General features: G+C 44.8%; 1 pseudogene; it reads left to right on the top strand.

Annotated features, from left to right (window-relative positions):
• Positions 1-4,069: 4,069 nt before the first annotated feature.
• Positions 4,070-4,463, top strand: LOC101656298 (annotated as a pseudogene).
• The last annotated feature ends 13,416 nt before the right edge of the window (positions 4,464-17,879 follow it).

The raw sequence follows: 17,879 nt of genomic DNA, 5'->3' as shown, positions 1-17,879 counted from the left end.
AGACCCCTCTGCAAGGGCAAACCTGGGTTCTTAACCACTCTGAAGCATGTTTTGTGTCCAAGTATGTTCCATCCCTCCATAATCATATCTTTGAACATTTAAGACAGTCCTGGACACCACACATCTAGTTAAGACATGACAGAAGTTGAGAAGACCTCACTCAAAAAAATCACACTCCCTGCCATGGCGTTGATTCCTACTGACAGTGACCTTGTAGGACTGAATAGAACTGCTCTTGTGAGCTTCTGGGACTTCAATTTTCATAGCAATAGGAAGCACCGTTCTTTCTCCTGCACAGCTCATGTTGGTCTTGAACTGCTGACCTTGCTTTCAGCCACCCAATTTGTGACAACTACACTTACCAGGGTTCACCACAGAAGACCTAGAGAAACATTCTTAAGAGGCAGCAAGGAAAGAAAGACTAATATCTATATGTTTGCCAGTGTGGAAAACCCCCCAACACCCGATCCATCCAATCCCATGAGCTAAGGGCCGTCCAAGTTGGAAAAGGTAAAGTAAAACTTAGATACGAGAACTGTTTGTAGCCTGTGGCGTGTCATGCAGTGACAAGACCTGGTGATGTTTACACACACAGACAGAAAAGACTGAAATGTAAGGAAAACCAACCGTTTTCAACATATGTGTGGGGTATGCAAAGAGGAGGGCACTCTGCGGCCCCTCTGAAGTGTTGCAGGTTGAAGTCCAGGGAGCTCTCCACCACCGTTGATGCTGGGTAACAGATGGGCCTGGAGGGCATTTGAGCTTGCCTCAATGTGGCCATCCCAATCGGTTTAGGATGTGAATTCTCGGTCGAGAAGAGGAACTGCTGGACTTTTCGGTCACTGTGGGACACATCCACCACACGATGGAGACACAGTTTATTTGACCACTTCAAGTGAGTCATTCTTATTCCTAGAAGGCACACCTGTGGAGGGGCATGATGGCGGGAGGGGCAAAAATGAATGGAACCCAAACACGTTTGGGAACGGAAGTGGCTCAGCACACTAGGCTTCATATCAAAGAAGATCTCACTTCTTGTGTCTATCACGGGGACCTGAGTGAAGGGGAACACCCATGACAGGCTTACCCATATTGACAAAAGATGAAAATCCAAAGAACGGAAGTTACAAGTTACAAGTTACAAGGAAATTAGTGGTTTCCTCTGCACTGTGACCCATCCAACCACATGCTGACTAATCTTCCATCCGCCCTCTTTGAGCAACAAAACACTCATTCCCTTTTCCCCCCTCAATCTTTGCAGCATTCAGTGGCATTCCAAGTGTGTGCATGTGTGTGTTGAAAGAAGTTTGTTATGGACTGAACTGTGTCTCCCTATGCTATGTGGCAACGTGGGTAGGCTGTGATTCTCAATCCATTGCCATCAAACGGATTCCTACTTATTGCCACACTATGGGACAGAGCAGAACTGCATCTTTGGGCTGCTGAACATTTTGATCAGAAAAGAAAACCTCATCATTTTTCCATGGAGCAGCTGGTGACTTCCACTACTTCACATGGAGTGAGCAGCTCACCACGTGGCCCACTACGTAGCTGCCACCACAGTGCCTGATGATTCTCACTGATATGTTATTATTCTGCATTGTGTGGTCACACTGTTCTATCTAGTGTAAATCCGTCCCTCTATGACGTTAAGGAGCCAGGTCTCGTGGTCCAAAAATCAAATAGACAGGGAGGCAGGCAAACTCGCCTCCATCAAACCAATTCCAACTCACAACAACCCTCCATCACAGAAAATATCTGCCTCTGCTGGATTCTGAGGCTGTAAATCTTTATGCAAACAGAAAGCTTTATCAAAGCTTGCTAGTGAGATTAAACTGGGAGTAGAAATCCCACTCAAATGGTCATCAATTCCACTGAGAAAGAAGAGTCAAGAGTGGAATGCATTCCTCGGGCCCAGGGCCCCTGAGCTATGACCTCCTAGACCCACAGGAAGATGGATGCTCAAATACGTGGAGATCTCCAACGGACACCAAGCTCAACGATGTTGAAAAGAAACAAGGACATTTCTTCCCCAAGATCTGACAGAGAAAGAAAGCCTTCCCCTAGAGTGAGTGTCCTGAACTTGGACTTCTAGCCTCCTAAACTATGAGAGAATAAATTGCAGCTTGTTAAAGTCATCCACTCTATTTGTTGGATGTACTTCATTCAGGTGCTTAAAGATGCCATACCCCTCCTTTTTTACCATCTTTGGGCATGCCAGCCCTCCCGACCCTAGCAAAGGTCCTCATCAACCTTCAGATCTCATTTTAAATGCCCCTTCATCTGGGAAGTCTGCCCTCACCCCAGGTCTGGATGAGGGGTGGGGGTTCCTCCTCGTTGCATTGTGATTGTCTATGGTATTCTCTATTTTCCCTAGAGACTGTAATCTCAGTTTATGACCATGACCATGAAAACTTTATTCCTTGTTGCATGAGAGTAGGAGAGAGGTAAAGATTTGTCTCTCTTCTCTTGATCCAGGGTCCTGTAGTTAGGTTTTTCAGACAGTGGGCACAGGGAAGTCCTGGTTTCCCCATTAGTGGGAGTCCATACTGAGGATGCCTGCAACTTGAGGAAGATGGAAGCTCAGCAGATCGAAGCCAGTGCTACCACCACGGCCAGGCAGCACCGGCCTTAAACATAGGCTGGGTGACATTCATTAAAGTGCCTGGCAGATCACAAACACGGAAATTGATTTTGTTTGTTATCATATGGATTGCTCCCCCGTCCCTACCTTCCCCCACCCTGTCCCAGGTGTCTCTATGGGCACCTCCTCACACAGAACAAAGAAGAGTCAAGGGGAAAAATGAGGACCTAATGTCAGGGGTTTAAATGGAGAGAAAATGTTTTGAGAAACGATGTACAAATGCGCTTTACACAATTGATGTGTGTATGGATTGGGATAACAGTTGTATGAGCCCCTAATAAAATGTTTAAAAAAAAAAAAAAGAAGAGTCAAGAAAATCATGTAAGGAATCATATAGTTCAAAGGGCTGGTCTGCCGTGTGAACCTCAGCTTCCATGATCTGAGACCAGACAGACTCGGTGAGATCCAGCTACTGCTGCAGCCTGCTTTGGAAAGGTCACAAGAAAAGATCTTAGATAAAGCGCTTCCCTTTCCTCCTCTTTTCCGAACCTTTCTGAACTTTATTCTTAGTCAAAAGCTGCCCTGTTGATCTCAAAGGGCTGATTGTTGGAAGGAAAGTGCACCTCCCTGGCTTTTATACATTTCAATATTTGGCTTTGTCTACTCGAGTTGTCCTTTCCAATTTTCTAAAATGTTCAAAGCTCTAGAATTAGAAAACCAAAAGAGAAAATCATGCTCAGCATATCTTAAACTAAATGAACACAAAAAACAACCCTAGTGGCCTCAAGTTGTACTAGTGAGAGATTCTACGGGCAAAATATTGAATGATGAAGGAAGCATCAACAGACAATGGCAAGAATACACTGAGAACGAGTCAACCGCCCACAATTTCAGGAAGTGATAGATGAGCAAGAACCAAGGGTGCTAACAGAAGAAGTCCAAGCTCCCCTGCAGGCATCGGCTTCGGGAGCAGACACAGCACCGATGGAAATGTTTCCACAAGCAGATGAAATGCTGGAAGCCCTCACTCATCTTTGCCAGGAGATCTGCAAGGCAGCTACTTGGCCAATTGACTGGGAGAGATCCATATTTTTTGCTCATTCCAGAAAAAGGTGATCCAAGGAATGCTCAGACTATAGAACAATGTCACTGATATCACATGCAAATCAAATGTTGCTGCAGTCCCTTAACAGGGCATTGTCAGAGGTCCAGGCAGGATTCAGAAGAGGGCTTGGAACAAGATACATCATTGCTCAGAGCAGATGGATCTTGGCTCAAAGCAGAGAATGCCAGCAAGATCTTGGCTGGTGCTTTCTGGGTGTGGATCCTAACAAACTATGGACAATCTTCAGAAGAACAGGAATTCCAGAACACTTCATCATGCTCCTGCGGAACTTTACATGGATCAAGAGGGCGTTTTGTGAAAAGAACAAGGGAATACTGCATGCATGGTTTAAATTCAAGAAAGGCGGCGGCAGTAGCACGATGGCACTGTGAGCTGGAGGGGTGCTGGGCAGGGCAGGGGTGGGCCTGGGGGTGCCGGAGGGTCCCAGGAGCAGTGGCGGCGTGCAGGGTGGCAGCATCCACTCGGGCTGCGTCCTCGCCATGCCCAACGTGCTGCTGCCGACGGTGGTGGACCCGGCCACGGTGCAGAGCCCGGTGGACACGATCCAGCAGGACCCCAACAACGTGCCCCCCTCATTGACATCCTCTGGATCAAAAGGGCTCAGGGTGGTGACCACTTCTACTCCTCCGGGGGTTGCCACGCTATGCTGCCTACCGTCAGCTGGAGCGAGAGACCATCCCTGCCACACTGGTCCAGTCCACCCTATCCAACCTGAGGGTCCACCTGGGCGCTTCCACCCCAGACCTGCAGTAGGAGCCTCCGTGACCCCTACCTAAGTCCCCAAGAACTCAGAAGACACGCCTGGCTTCCAACTGGCTAGGTCATGCCCCAAGGCAATGGCCTGGCCCTCAAGGTCTGGGTGAAGCGGTGACAGGGCAAGCGACAGGTCTCCCCGAGGACTGCACCTGCTCCAACCAAAGCATCTCTCCTGTCTATCTGCAGTGGCGAGACGGGAGTGGGCAGTGTGTGGAGGTCGGGAGAATGAGAGGAAGGGTGCGGGTTGAGGCCAGTCTTGGTCTCCCAGTTTTGTTCCCTGTCCTCAATCCTCCACCCCAGCAGTGAAGACTTTCCACCCATTCTCTGCTCCAAGGAAAGGTGACAGAGTGACCAACGGACTTTAAGAGATGCAGTCCTGAGTGCCAGGTGGCTCCTGGATGGATCTTTGAACAAGGCAGGATGTTAGGATATAAGGTCTGGGTTTGAACTCTTGAGTGATGGACCAATGGCAACCACAGTGCAGGCTCGGGCCCTGCAGGAGCCGGCTCGCCAGGAACGAACTACACAGCATTGGTCTCAGGGTTTTCACAGACGGACGGTGCTCACGCCTGATGTTGGTAGACTGGCAGCAGGGCATCCCAGGACTCTGTGCATTGTCTTTGCAACTTTTTTTTTCTGTACATCTCAAATTATTTCAAAATAAACATTTATTTTCATGAAATATAAAATAAAATCAAGAAAGGTGTGTGAATAGGGATTAGCACCCTCTCAACATACTTACTCCATCTGTATGCTGAGCAAATAATCAGAGAGGTTGGCTTATATGAAAAAGAATATGGCATCAGGATCAGAGGAAGGCTTATTAACAACCTACTATGTACAGATGACACCATTTTGCTTGCCAAAAGTGAGAAGAACTTGATAGATATTAAGGACTGCAGCCTTCAGTGTGGATGACAACTCAATGTAAAGAAGACCCAAATCCTCACAACTGGACCAATAGCTAACCTCATGATAAATGGAGACAAAGGTAGCCAAGAATTTTGTCCTGCTTGGATCCACAATCAATGTTGATTGTTTTTATATATATATAATTTTATAGTTCCATCACATCAAGCAGAATTGTTCAATTGTTCAGTTGATCAAAAGACATGTTGCTTTAGGTAAATCTGCTGTACAAAGTCTCTTTAGATTATGGAAAAGCAAGGATGTTACTTTGAAGACTAAGGTGCTCCTGGCCCAATCATGGTTTTTTCATTCCCTTATCTGCATGTGAACGTTGGACATGGACTAACGAAGACTGTATGGGAAATCGGTACATTTGAATTGTGGTGCTGGGGCAGAATATTGAAAGTGCCTTGGACTATTGAAAAGACAGACACATCTGTCTCAGAAGAAATATGGCCAGTGTTCCTTAGAGGCAAGATGGAGAGCCTTCATTTTACCTACTGCGGACATGTTGTCAGGAGAGACCAGTCCCTGGAGAAAGTCGTCATGTGAGGGAAGGTAGCGGGGAAGGCCGTCAAGGAGGGGGATAGACACTGGCTGCAACAAGGGGCTCAGGCAGAGGAAGCACTGTGAGTATGGTGCAGGCCTGGGCAGGGTTTCGTCCTGGCGTCTCTAAGGTCTCTGTGGGTTGGAACTGACCGGCACCGAACAACAACGGCAAAACCTCCCTGGTGTTACCATTCACCTTATGATCTTTTTTATGATTCCGAGTTTTGTTCCACATTTTCCTCTTTTAAAAAGTACCTCATTCCTTTAAAGAAAAAAAAATGTTGCTTGCTTTTTTTTCTTTTGCTACCCAATAGAATGAATGGTATTACGGGAGAACACAAACTTTTTGGCCCTCCACTATAGCACATTCAAAGGTGAGAGTCTGTGAATGTGTACAGGTGGATGGGGAGAGGCTCAAGGTGAGGGCAGGCATTTGCCTTGATTTAAAGGCATCTGCCTCAAGTCAAATGCAGATGAGAATCTCGCATTCGGTTAGGAGTGAGAAAGGATTCTTTTTACTGAGGAATGATACAGCTGGAAGGGGCAGCCCTGAGGAAAGCTATAAGGAATTTAGCTGTTCAAGCAGAGAGTGGCCTGTAGGTGGAGAGAGCAACGGCCATGTAGGGGTTAACACTTAATTAAAGGTAAGATCACCTTCACCTTCAAGCCCTTGGGCACATAAAGATCATCCACGGTGAGTCATACGGCTACAATCCTTGATCTTCACCAGCAAGTGCTTCAAGTTCTCCACTTTCAGCCAGCAGGGTTGTGTCATCTGCATTCAGTAGGTTAATAAATTTTCCTCCAACCCTGCTGCCACATTATTCTTCATGTAATCCAGCTTCTCTGGTGATTTGCTCAGCCACAGATTCAGTAATTATGGTGAAACTATACAGCCCTGACACACACCTTTTCTCACTTTGAACTATAAAGTATTCCCTTGTTCTTTTGCACAACTGCCTTAAAAAATTTTTATATATATATAATTTTATAGTTCCATCACATCAAGCAGAATTGTTCAATTGCTACCACAATCAGCTTCCAAACATTCTTTTTCTACATGGATTCCTTGACCTCATCTCTCCTTCACCCCTCCTCTGCCACTGTATCCCCTTCCCCCCAAGCCCTTATTCTACTTGCTGTCTCGATCAGTTCATCAATCCTAGTTTCAAATATTGAAAAATGGAAAAAACATATAATACAACTTTAAGAGGGTGACCTCTGATGACAAGACACCTCTGAGATACACCGTAATATGAACAAACAAGTGCCAAACACAATAATACAAACCCCAAATACAGAAAATTCTGGAAATCAGATCAGGTCCGTCTGCAGCATGCATCGTAGGGAGGATCTACCGACAAAGTTTCAACTTTTAGAAATTCTAAGTTGATTCCTGTAAGTGCTTGCAGGAGGTAAACAGCCAGGTGTCTCCTCTGAGCTGTTTTAGAGTTCAGTCCTGACCCCACAAATCAATACACAAGAAACGGGTTTTTAAACAATGATCATAAGAGGAGATTGGCAGGTTTTTCAATGTCACAAGATGAATGGACATCTGTGAAAGGCAGGCTCTGTTGCAGCTGCTCTGGTGTGTTCAAGGACGCCTGGTCCATTGAACCAAAGAGATGGGCTCACGGAGCATAAAACAGCAAGCAGAAAACAAAGTTTATTTGGAGAGAAAAGAAATGCACCTGACACAACAGGTGGGAACTCGAAGGAGCTGCCCTGCACCACTGCCTCTTGCGCCATGTACAAGTTCTGACTGAGCGCAATGAGGCATTCTGCAATTCCAATTCTTTTCAAGACTCCCCATAGTTTGTTATGATCTACACAATCAACTGCCTTGACATCACTGATAAAACATAGGTAAGCGTCTTTCTGGTTGTCTTTACTTTGAGCCAAGATCCATCTGACAACAGCAAAAAATATTCCTTGTTGCATGTCTTCTTCTGAATCCAGCCTGAGACACTGACAGTTCCCTGTCCATGTACTGCTGCAACCATTGTTGAATGGTCCTCAACAACAGGTTAGTAGCATGTGGTATTGTTCTCTAATTTGAGCATTGTGGAATGGGTGAAAATGCGGATCTCTTCCAGTCAGTTGGCCATGTAGCTGTCTTCCATATTTCCTGGTATAGACTAGTAAGTGCTTCTAGTGCTTCATCACCTTGTTGAAACATTTTCATTGGTAGTCCATTAATTCCTGGGGACTAGTTTTTGGCTAATGCATTCAGTGCAGTTTGGACTTCTTCCTTCAGCACTGTTGATTCTTGTTCATACGTTACCTTCTGAAATGGTAGAATGTCAACGAGTGCTTTTCAGTACAGTGACTGTGTATTCTTTCCTTCTTCTTTTGATGCTTCCTGCATCCTTCAATATTTTGCTCCTAGAATCTTTCAATATTTCCACTCACGGCTTGCACTTTTTCTTGAGTTCTTTTAGTTTATGATATGCTCGGTTTCTTCTTCCTTTTGGTTTTGTAGCTACAGGGCTGCGCACATTTTATTACCATATTTTAATTTGTCTTTTCCAGGTGCTTTGTGAAATTTCCTATTCAGCTCTTTGACTTCATCTTTCCATTTGCCTTAGCTACTCTATGGTTAAAAGTAAATTTCAAAATCTCTTCTGACATCCACTTTGACCGTTTCTTTCTTTTAATAACCTCTTGCTTCCTTCATAGATGAGCTTCTTTTCTCCCTCAGCTCAGCAGGTCTTCCATTCGTGTGCAATGCAGCACATCTTTTCTCGGAATTCAGGTAGGACAGACTCAAAGTTGTATTTTGGCTCTCATGGACTTGATTCCATTTTCTTCAGCTTTAACGTGAACGTACATGTGAGCAATGGATGGTCTGCTGCACAGTCAGCCCCTGACCTGGTAATAGCTGCTGACCTTGAGCTTCTCCATCGTCCCTGCCAGCACATGCAGTCACTCAGACTTCTGTGCATTCCATCTGGAGAAGTTCACGTGTATAGTACACATGTCTTTTGTGTAGTTGCTTTGAATAAGCTGTTGGTCTTGCACAATTCTATCATGCGATCTCGAGCTTCATGTCTGTTACCAAGATCATATTTTCCAACTATTGTTCCTTTCTCTGTTTTCAAATTTATATGCCAATCACTAATAATATCAATGTATCTTGATTGCATGTTTGATTAATTTTCAATGGAAGAAACTGGTAGAATGCTTCAATTTTCTCATCACTAGCTTTCATGGTTGGTGGATAAATTTGAATAGTAGTTTTATTAATCAGATTTCCATGAAGTCTGATATAGATATAATAGATAGGTACAAGCCTATCACAGCCAGCATTGTACTTCAAGATAAACCCTGAAATAACCTTTCTGATGATGAATGCAGCCTCGTTCTTCTTGATTGTGTCAGTCCAGGTATAGGCAACCACATGACTTTCTGATTCCAAGTGCCGGTACCAGGCCTTTCAGCTGACTAATGCCTAGGATACTGATCTTTATGATTCCATGTCACTTTTCACAACTTTTGACTTTTCTTTGATTCACACTTTGTGGTGATTTTAATGGATGTTGGCAGCTGTCTTTTTGTCCCTTTCCTTTTTTTGACTTGTGTCCCATCAGCCGGGGAGGATCCCGAGAGCTTTCCCCTCCCAGGCATTACTCCACTCATATCACCAAGACGGAGTCCGCTGTGTGGAGGCAGTTTCTCTTCAGTCATCCATCCAGTACTGCCTCCCCCCATGACCCGTCCTCGGACACTGTCTCTGACGAGGTTCTGCTGCCGTCCTTTGGGCCTTCCGTATCTGACAAGGTGTTGCTTCTGTGCCTTAGGTTTTCAGCAGCTGCTTTATCTTTGTAGTCTGGTTCCTTCTTTGTAGTCTGTCCTCAGTCGGGAAGCTTCGCTAAAACCTGTCGACTTTGAGGGGCCCTGCTGGCCTTGGAAATACAAGCGACCACTGCTTCTAGCCTCACAGCACCGCACAAGCCATCACAGTCGGACAAACGGACAGGCAAATGGTGGATTCTTGAGTAATATGGGAAATGTGAAGGGAATCCTGTCATAACTGAAACCCAGCCAAACACTGCAGCTGAGGTGCCAATTACAATAAGGGAACTAGCAGCTGAAATGAAAATATGTGCTCACTGGGCAGATTTTTCCACAGAAAACCAGCAGCAAGTCAAACACAGCACTATAACCCATCAAAATACTGGGTTTTCCCAGACGGTGGTTACAGTGGGGAATTTAGGGTTATTTTTTGGTACCAATATTACAGTAATGTTTAGTTGACTCATTAAAATACAACCCCCTGTCTTAAAGGCTTGAAGGTAAACAAGCGGCCATCTAGCTCGGAAGCAACCAAGCCCACATGGAAGAAGCACACCAGCCTGTGCGATCACGGTGTCAAAAGGATGAAGTATCAGGCATCAAAGAACAAAAAAATCATATCATTGTGAATGAGGGGGAGTGCAGAGTGGGGACCCAAAGCCCAGCTGTAGGCAACTGGGCATCCCCTTACAGAAAGGTCTCAGGGAGGAGATGAGCCAGTCAGGGTACAGTGTAGCAACAATGAAACATACAACTTTCCTCTAGTTCCTAAATACTTCCTACCCCACTGTCATGATCCCAATTCTACCTTACAAATCCGGCTAGACCAGAGGATGTACACTGGTACAGATAGGAACTGGAAACACAGGGAATCCAGGATGGATGATCCCTTCAGGACCAGTGGCAAGAGTGGCGATAGGAGGGCGGAGGGAGGATGGGGCGGAAAAGGGAACCAATTACAAGGATCTACATATAACCTCCTCCCTGGGGGATGGACAACAGAAAAGTGGGTAAAGAGAGAAATCGAACCGTGTATGATATGACAAAATAATAATTTATAAATTATCAAGGGTTCATGAGGGAGGGGGGCAGGCAGGGAGGGGGAAAATGAGGAGCTGATGCCAGGAACTTAAGTAGAGAGCAAATGTTTTGAGAACAGTGAGGGTAACGAATGTATAAATGTGCTTTATACAATTGATGTATATATGGATTGTGATGAGTTGTATGAGCCCCCAATAAAATAATTTTTTAAAAAAAGGTAATAATCCACCATCCCCCTTTTTTTAATGTGTGCCATATCTCATACAGGACTTTGGGGAATTGGGATATCTGAGGCCAGCAGCATGCGGCATTAACATGATTTTCTTAAAATGATTTTCCCAGAGTTTTCTTTACTTGCTTGATCGGCGCCTAAGGAATCCTCATCCATGTTCACCTAGCAAGGTCATTGCCATGGTCATTAGCTCTCAAGTTTCCCACTGGTGACTCCCTCCTGGTCTCAGGGAGTGACCCTGCATCAGTCTTTCCAGAATGTTCTCTGATGGATCCTGTGCCTTCTCTGCTCACACATGGCTCGGAATGCGGCCTGGTGCGCTCTGGTTCGGTCATGTCTGATAGAGTGAAACTGGACTGGACTTGAATTTGTGAGACATGACTGTCCCAGAACAATGAACACAACGGGGAAAAAAACAAACAACAAATGCAAACCAAGACTCTGCTAGAAACTTTGTCTCCTTGGAAAATAAGGGCAGCCTGCCTGTTCATCAGCCACCCAATCTCTTGGCCAATAGAGTTGGAAACAACATGCTCAGCTGAAAGGCGGCAGCTGACTGCATTGTTTGAATCTGTGTCTCTCTCCAAAGTCTGGGAATACCCTAATCTCCTGCATCGGGGTCCTGAAAGGGCTCAGTATGCCTTTTCCAAATCTCCCATTACAGGGCTTTGACGCATCCCCCCCCACCCCGAATTCCAGTCATTATTCCAGGAAACCCACATTTCACAAACTCAGATCTGTTCCATTTTCTCTGCACTGGCCATGACTGAGCGGGTTCAAACTGGCTCACTTCTCTGCACACTTTGGGGAAATACACAGGAAAAGAAGCTTGGGGTGCGTACATGGTTATCCATGGGAACACTCACAATGACTTCAGTGTTCTCATATTCACACTGTGGGGGTCCTGGGTGGTGCAACTAGTGAAGCACTCAGCTGCTAACCAAAAGGTTAGAAGTTTGAGCCTACCCAGAGGCACCGTGGAAGAAAGACCTGGTGAGCGATTTGCGGATATCAGCCGTTCAAAACCTAGGGTGCAGAATTCGACTGACACACACGAGGTTGCCAGGAGTCAGAGTCAGTTTCATGGCAACCTCATCCCTCACTTTGGGATGTGGAGATTGTAGTTCCCACGAATACTGTATCCTCGTAGACCCCTGATGGTTGCATTTTTGTTCTCATCAAGGACCTCTCCAATGCAAAAGTAACAATTCTATCCACCAGTGACCTAAGAGGAAATGTATGATCAAAAGAGGAAATGTATGATCAAATGTATGATCAAAAATGACACATCGCTTAAACCCAAATGTGATGCCACATGTATCATTGGACTAAGGAATCAGCCTCGGCTCCCTGACCATCTGACCTCTGAGAAGTCTTTGCTCATCCCCACCGCTTTATGGTCTTGGGCTGGCCTCTAATCTTTCGGAGACTGCAGATAAATGGGAAAACAGATGCTTCAAAGGTGAGATACGGAGTCCAATAGCCTAACTTCAGCAGCTGTGTCCCATTTGTTGGTAGTGACTGCAGTAACAGGCACCAGCACTCCAGCTGCACTAAACCATCTCATGAACACAAAGAAACCCATCCCCAAAGAATGCTTGCATACCAGAGGAAAACTCAGAAACCCTCCCTGCCACCAGTCATTTCTGACCCTTAGTGACCCCAGAGGACAGGGTAGAACTGCCCTTGCGGATTCACAAAACTGTAGCTCTACAGGAGCAAAAAGGCCCGTCTTTGCATAAGGGTTAGTTAAGATTTACAGCATCTCTTCTTGGAGGGACACAATTCAATCCACAAGGGCAGGAGATGAGAACCTTTGTATTCTCTTCAATATGGAAAGAGTTGCAAATTGTAGCACACCCAAACTATGACATCTAATAAGCATAGTTTTATTAGGAAAACAAATTAGCCCCATATGAGTTGGTTTGGAGAGCTTTCTCTGATTTGGTGATTAAGTGAGAAAAGCAAGAACCAGAGAGATGGATAAAGTGTAACTGTTTTTGTAGAACAAATGATAAGAATTCGTTCTCTTTAAAAAAAAAATTCTTTATTTATGTTCTCTCCTTTCTTCTTTAAAAAATAATCATCTATTTACTGAACATGGGGCATATTAGATATACAATCAATAGTAAATTTACATATGTTAATTCATATTGGAAGTGTTTTCACACAGACACACACAAAAAATTGGCAAGCAATAGTTGTCTTATGGTGGAAACACAATCACCTTATCAATAAACTGTTGCAAGGATTTCGCCCGAGGTCAGAAAAACTATTTGTCTTAAACATGAAAACCGGTAACAACTTTAAATTAATGATATTAAACTCATTACTTAAAGTTTTCCCCTGGCAAAGGTAAACAACCACCACAACAAGAACAACAACTAATATACATCAGTCACAATACACTCTCAGGTCACAGGTGCTTCCGTCCTTTTAAAGCCATCACCAGAGACCATTGTGTACAAAACAAAATTCACGTGTGCCAAAATGAAAGCCTCAAGAGAACGAACAGACCCAAACCCAAGAAGTGACCCGAGTGTGCAGTAACCTAATTAAGCAGTGGCCCCAAGTGCTGCTGACCAAAACAGTGGTTGTATATCATCGCAATGACAACCAAGCAGCTTAACCCTTCGGCATCAAAAACCCAGACTTTCCTAGTTATGTGAGCCTCTACCTTTTATGCTCCCGCATAGGAAAATGGTGAGGACGGCTCAGACTCGGACAGCGTCTTGTCCTGCTGTACACAGAGTCGCTATGTGTCTGATTCAACTCGAAGGCATCTAGCAACAGGGTCGTCATCTTGACAGATTTTCTTGAGGGGTGCAGAGAAATCATAGGGGCTTATTGAGAAGAAATTTCTACCTTTCAACCTCATATAGGCCCAACGGGTTGCTTTTTGTTCCCATATAGTAAAGAGTATTTAATAAAAGGAGTAGAATTTGAATCTCTGCGGCTGCCCAAACTGCCATGGTGTAAACTGAGGAGTGTAGAATGCTTTGGGAAAGGGTTGCAGAGACGGGAAGCAGGCCTTCCGAAGTTGAGATGAACAGTACTTGACTGGACCAGGAAGATGCCCTGCTTTGGAGGGAGGCTCGATAGAGGGCTCTTTTGATGACCAAAATCAGAACCAGTCTCCCCAGAAGTAGAGGAGAACGTGACCAACGTCATGAAGGACTCCCTTGAATGTCCTTAAGATGCACCTAAAACACCGCTGTTAGGAGTTTTAAGCATGATTCATTCTTCTCTGCTGGACCTGGTGTGAGAAAGGTCCATCGCATGATTGTCCATCACATAATGGATCTTCCCTCGGGTCGACTTGGGTTGGAAAACCCAGAAGCTTTGTTAATCAGAATGAAGAAACTCATACCCCCAACTTGAGTTCCTAAAGACTCTGGTGCAAAAGAAAGGCCTCTCCTCCTGACCTAAATGTGTCTGCCTCTTTACCTGAATTTGTCTGAACTCCCCCAGCCCCACCATCAGGTCCTTTGAGGGGAAATCCTGCCCTGAGCTTAGCGGGCTGAGGTCCTCAGCAGGAAACACAATGCAAGGAATATGCTGGGTGCAGGGGCCAAGGGTGTTCCAAATGTTGGGCCAAGAAGCACGGAAGAGCTAACTGGATGAGGTTAGAAGGAGAAACATACAAGAAAATATGGTTCTGTAATTTAAAATCGTGCCTTATATCATTTGATGTTATCTTGAAGAGAACTGTCCACGCGGTAGGCCTGGGCTCCCTCTCTCCGGGGACATTTAGGTTCCTCTCACAGTCTAACTGACCCATATCTCTAGCTGGTCAAGCTTTTGTAATAACCTCAGAATGTCTTGACAACACAAAGTTCAACACTTGCTTTCTGTAGTCTAAACGATCCCAGAGCCAGACCCCTGGGCTTTACAGAACGGAGCCCCGGTGGTGCTATGGATTAGGCATTAGGCTGTGAACGGCAAGGTCAGGGTTCAAACCCACCAGGCCGCTCCTCAGAAGGAATATGAGGCAGTCTCCTCTTGTAAAGATTTACAGTCTTGGAATCTCTATTTAGGGATAGCGGTTGATATGAATCTGACTGGACTTCATGGCAGTGTGTTTGGTTTATTGTTTTTTACTTTTGGTTATTGTGCCAGGTGTGATGCTGGGCAGTTTCCTTAGTCTTCTTATTTAAGTCTTATCACAGTCATTTGTGGATAGGAAACTGAACTTAAAATAACTGCCCCCAAACCACATAGCTTGCAGGTAGCATAGCTGAGGTTTGAGGCCAAGCCTTACTCTTTCTCTTACAGCAGGTGGCAAAGTCAGGTGGGAGAGATCTGAGTCATTATCTCTGCCCTCATGTATTAATCACCTTGTTGCTGGAGAGCAATGAGGGGGAAATAAATATTCACTCACAAGTCATATGCATATATCATCACGTTGCTCTGTCTGGTGATAAACACAACATTGCTGCTTCCTGACACCTTCATTGTGTGGAGCAGAGCTATTAGCTGGATGAAGAAGAGGGAGGCGAAAAAGGAACCAAAGCTACGACCTTTCCCTTCGCTATTTCTGTTTTCTGAACTACACACTGAATCAAAGTCTTTACTGCCAAATATTTTCCCAACTTTCACCAGGCATTCTGGAAACTTCCCCCCAGAGAAGAATGCCTGGGCGCTAGGGAGATCGCTGATACCAAATTGACCGTCACTGTAGTTTTCAATGATAATAAAAAGAGGAGCTGATACCACGGGCTCAAGTAGATAGAAAATGTTTTGAAAAGGATGATGGCAACATGTATACAAATCTGCTTGATACAATGGATGTATGGGTTTTTATAAGAGCTGTAAGAGCCCCAATAAAATGACTTATTAAAATAAAAACTATATAAAAAAATAAAATAAATTTACAAAGCAGTATGCTCTTTCCAGACAAACAAAATTCCCTGCCAGTGAGTCAATTCCAACTCATGGAGACCCCATAGGACAGGGTAGAGCGGCCCCGTGGGCTTCTGGGATTGTAATTCGTCATGGGAGAAGAAAACCTGCAGAGCTGCTGGTGGTTTTGAACCGCTAACTTTGGGGCTAGTGACCACTGAAAACCCTTCAGACCACAGTTATACTTTCACACCTGGGGCCATGATGAGTCCGATTGGACTCAATGGCACATGGTTTACCAGAATAGAGTCCCTTTTATGAGCAACTCTGATCTGAGGTACTTTCTGCCCCTTCAGAAATGAGTTCTTCACACAGAGCCTCCCTCAGAGAGTCTACCCCCAAATCAAGTCCTTTTGTAGTTCCTTCTGTCCCAAACCAAACTCAATCAAACTGGCTGCCATTGAGTTAATTCTGACTCATAAAACCCAAACCAAATGCATTGCCATAGAGTTGATGCCAACTCATCGTGACCCTATAGGTCAGGGAAGGATTGTCTGCGGGTTTCTGAACCTGTAACTCTTAACATTAGCAGAAAGCCTCACCTTTCACCCAAACTACCAAACTGGTAGTTTCGAACTGCTGACCTTCTGATTAACAGCCCATCTCATAAACCACAGCCCCACCTAGGCACCTATACTAACTTATAGTGGCCCTAAAAAGCAAAATAGAACTGCCCTTTTATTTCCTAAGGTTGTGACTCTTTACAGGAGCAATAAGCCTCAAGTTCCTCCTATGGAGCAACTGGTAGGCTTGGGAAGTTAACAGTGTAATAAAGACTTGGATGCTTTTGTGCTGGCCTCGTGGTAAGCAGGTCAACCCAGAATTCACTGTCTCACCACTGTATGACCTTTCTCTAGTCTAGCCACTGTCTAAATGCCTTACATAAGAAAGGGAGTCAAGGAGAAGAGAGTGAGAGAACAATCACTCCCTGAACCCTTAAGGTGAATCAGGCATTATGTTAAATATATTCGCCTATGATCCTTATAACAACCTTTGAAATAGGTACAGTTATTATACTGATTTTACAAACGAAGAAATAAAATCTTAAATGATTAAAGTGTTTGCCTAAGGTCAGACATTGTTGGTGATAAAATTCTAAAGGAGGGCTTCTGAACCCCAGATTCCAAGCTTACAGAGACAGTAAAGTTGCGTGGCTGCTTAAATGGCCCCATTCCTCTCCTACTTGATCTACTTGGGAAACCTGGTGAACCCAATCCCAAGAACAGTACAACGTTACACAGAGTTTCTATTTTAAGAAACCTTCCAGAGAGAACTCTTTCACTTTTTCTGGCATTTTTTTCAGTGCCAATATTCTTAATTTACAGAGTAAGTCTTCCAAAGACAGAATTCATTCTTGTCGTAAATCCTCTTCCTTTCTGTGTGCTTTCGATAGATGTGTGCTCTGTGGGATGATGGCCTCGCAAAGGAAGTTCACCACTGATGTCTTTTAGCCACTGCGCTCAAACAAGAAGCACCCACATGGGTAGTTATTGAGCATCTGCAAACATCAAAGTAGTTCTACCAACCCTGGACCAGTATCAGTTTCAGCACCATGTAGATGATTCCTACTGAGGACTACACCGTGTATGTTTGTTTCGTAGGGTGCTCTATAGCTGATTTATTAGAAGTAGATCATTAGGCTTTTCTTCCAAAACACCTCTGAGTGGACTTGAACTATCAACCTTTTGTTTAGTAGCCCAGTGCTAAGTAAATTAAGCTTTTGTACCATTCAAGGGACTCCAAGATCATTCTAGGCACCAAGTGTGCCCCAGTGAACTATACAGACAAACCCTGCTCTCCTGCAGCATTGCTCTTCTGGTAGAAAACTTGTTCTTCAATCTGGAGGAGAAAACAATGGGACCGACAGTTCCGGGGGGACATGGGTGAGGAGGAGGTGGGGGGAAAGGAAGTGGTGTTAACAAACCCAGGGACAAGGGAACAACACGTGATCCAAATTGGTGGTGAGGTGGGTGTGGGAGGCCTGG

The sequence above is a fragment of the Echinops telfairi genome, unplaced genomic scaffold (assembly GCF_000313985.2).
Source record: "Echinops telfairi isolate 266 unplaced genomic scaffold, ASM31398v2 ScPeMD7_7421;HRSCAF=8459, whole genome shotgun sequence".
NCBI classification, from domain to species: domain Eukaryota; kingdom Metazoa; phylum Chordata; class Mammalia; order Afrosoricida; family Tenrecidae; genus Echinops; species Echinops telfairi.
The sequence above is the reverse complement of the archived record's forward strand: the minus strand, read 5'-3'. Positions and strand labels throughout refer to the sequence as shown.